The sequence below is a fragment of the Echinops telfairi genome, unplaced genomic scaffold, assembly GCF_000313985.2.
Source record: "Echinops telfairi isolate 266 unplaced genomic scaffold, ASM31398v2 ScPeMD7_3533;HRSCAF=4204_0, whole genome shotgun sequence".
NCBI classification, from domain to species: domain Eukaryota; kingdom Metazoa; phylum Chordata; class Mammalia; order Afrosoricida; family Tenrecidae; genus Echinops; species Echinops telfairi.
The window spans coordinates 25,964,562-25,967,471 of record NW_022107431.1 but is presented as its reverse complement, the minus strand read 5'-3'; positions in this window follow the sequence as shown (position 1 = coordinate 25,967,471).

Here is a 2,910-nt window from a genome sequence, read left to right as displayed (position 1 = left end):
GGCCTGTAGTGACCCTGTGCACACCGAACGAGACACTGCGTGGTCCAGCACCATCCTCACAATCGTCCCCACGCCTGAGCCCACTGTGGCAGCCACCGGGCCAACCCATCCCGTGGAGGCCCTTTCTCTTTATCACTGCCCCTCCACTTGACCAAGCATACTGTCCTTTTCCTGGAATCATATAGTGAATGCAATTAATGGCACTGGCTGAATCACACATGTAAGCACTGTAGAACTGACAGCTATTTGGGGAGTGTGTGTGTGTGTGTGTGTGTGTGTGCTTCAAAAAGTGGTACATTTACATAAATTGCATTATCTCGCCATTCTGTTTTTCCAAGAACTTTTTGAAGCCCTGTCATATATGAACTACACGTTTCTTAAATTGTGGAAACAATAAACTCTGACTCTGATTAGCTCTGTGTAAAAGAGAACAAAATGCTGCCTGGTCTGGTGCCGGCCTTAGAGTATTTGCTATATTTTGTGCTCATTATTATAGCCATTGGATCAATACATCTCACGGAGAGTCTTCTGCTTCTTCACCGATTCTCTTTTACCAACCTTGATATTCTTCTCCCAGGCATAGTCCATCTGGGTACCTATCTGAAGCACACGGGATAAAGTCTTCTCATCCTCACTCCTACGCCTTAGGAGCATTCTGGCTAGAGTTGATCCAGGACAGATTGGTCATGGCATATTAATAGTTAATATTCTCCGCAACTTTACTGTTGTCCCACTTTCCTATGGCACAGGCCTGGGTAGCGTTTGGTGCTGTTGTGCACAGAGTGGCTATGGGTCAGAAGTGACCGGATGGCACCTGACCACATCATGGGCTGTAGGGGTTCTGCATGATCACAGGATCCAAGCATTTACTAGGTCAACAATGTGCAAGAGAGTGCATTGCTTCCTTTGGTTTATTTAGATAAATCACTTGTTCCCAGTGGAGAAAACCTGTGTGCTGGGTTTCCGATCATGTAACTAGAGGGAAGCGGAACTAGATCTTAGCCTAGCCTTTTCTTTTCTTTTAACATTTAAAATAGTTACATTCATTCATTCATTTTACAGTCTCTTATTGTAAGTTAAGTGGGGGCTTGCATTTCAAATAATCAACTTTGTATTCAACAGTTTAAATTATTCATCAAACTCCCCAATTGTTTTCACTTCACCTACACCTTGATTTCTCATCTTCCCCTCTATTATCTTCTTGGTCTATCATCTTCCATTTCACCCAAATTAATGCCATCAACAGCCTAACCCTGGAGTCAGCAAACTACCTCAGGAGCCATATGTAGCTCTTTGAGTACATGCATGTGGCTCTGCAGTAAAATTGAAGATTTTTCAAGGCTATTATTCAGATAATGACAGTTTTATTTGTTTGAAAAATATGTTTGTTTGAGATAGTGTCCTATTGCTGTCCACAGTGGACGCACATATTTATAGTCCCATCAGCAGTGTATGGGAGCTCCAATCTCTCTGCAGCCTCCCCAGCATTTGTTATTTTCTTTCTTTTTCAACGTGGCTGTCATTATCGGTAGGCAATGGTGTCTCAATCTTTGCTCTGATTTGCACGTGGCTCATGGCTCATGATCACGTGACATTCCTTCATGTGTGTTGGCCATTTGGGTGCCATCTTTGGTGGGTAACCGATCTGTCCCTGCGATGGTCTCTGAACTCAAGTGCAATATACTCAAGGTTCCAGTTTAGTTTTGGTGGATTTGTTTTCATTTATTCCAGCTCCAATTTGAACTTGCATATGGATAATGTATGTGCTATAGTCAGCCCCTGACCTTCCTTTTTTGGGGGGGTTTGGTTGATTTTGAGCTCCATTCTTCTCTTTCCACAGATGTATTTGATTTGATTCCCATGTTGCGCTTCTGGCCAGCGTCACTTGTGTAGCCACCATTTGTGTCATTGTAAGAGGTATTCGCAGTAAGTAGTTGCTCTTGCAAAATTCCATCGTGTGGCCATATTTTCCTAGCGCAAATTCTTCTTTGTTTCTAACTTTTTGCATTCCAATCACCAGTAATTATCAGTGCATCTTAATTGCAGGCTTAATTGCATCAATTTCAGACCAGAGAAGTTAGTAAAAATCTTCCAATTCCTTATCTTTTGCATTAGTGGTTGGTGTTTAAACTTCAATAATGGTTCCGTTCGCTGGTCTTCTTTAAGGATACATGGATTCTACCCCATCACAAACAGAATCATACTTCAGGATAAACTGTGAAATATTCTTCTTGACAATGAATACTATATTATTGTTCTTTAATTTTTCATCCCTGGTATACTCATAATAGCCCATAGGATTCAAAATGCCCTATACCAGGCCATCTCCACTCACTAAGACCCAGAATATTGATTATTATGCATTCCATTTCAGTTTTGTAAACTTCCAAGTTTTCAGATGCATAGTTCGCATACATTCCATATTCTGGTTATTAATGAATGGTTGCAGCTGTTTCTTCTAATCGTGAGGCATTCCAAATGAGCAAAGGAAGGTCCTGCAAGCTTTGCTCCATCAATGTCTTCAAGGTCAACTCTACTTTGGAGTGCCTTACAACGTGAGAGTCACATCTTTGGGCAGGATATAGATTAAGGTTTGGGTGATATTCGTATGGTTTTCTGGGGCTAATTTTTCTGAAGCGCTGCTGGAACCCATTCACTGTGAATCACCCTGCTGCAACCTGAAATACTGATAGCATAGCTTCCAGCATCATAGCAACGCACAAGCCACCACATATAATACACTGGCAGACGGGTGGCTGCATTATAATGGGGAAAAGAAAGGTGTTGCCCAAAGTCCCAGAACTAGTAAGGGTCAGAGTCAGGATGTGAAACATCCTGGCAGTCTGGCTTCCACATCTTAACACAGTCACAATCACTACACTGCCTCTTAGAAGCAGACTGCTACTTCCC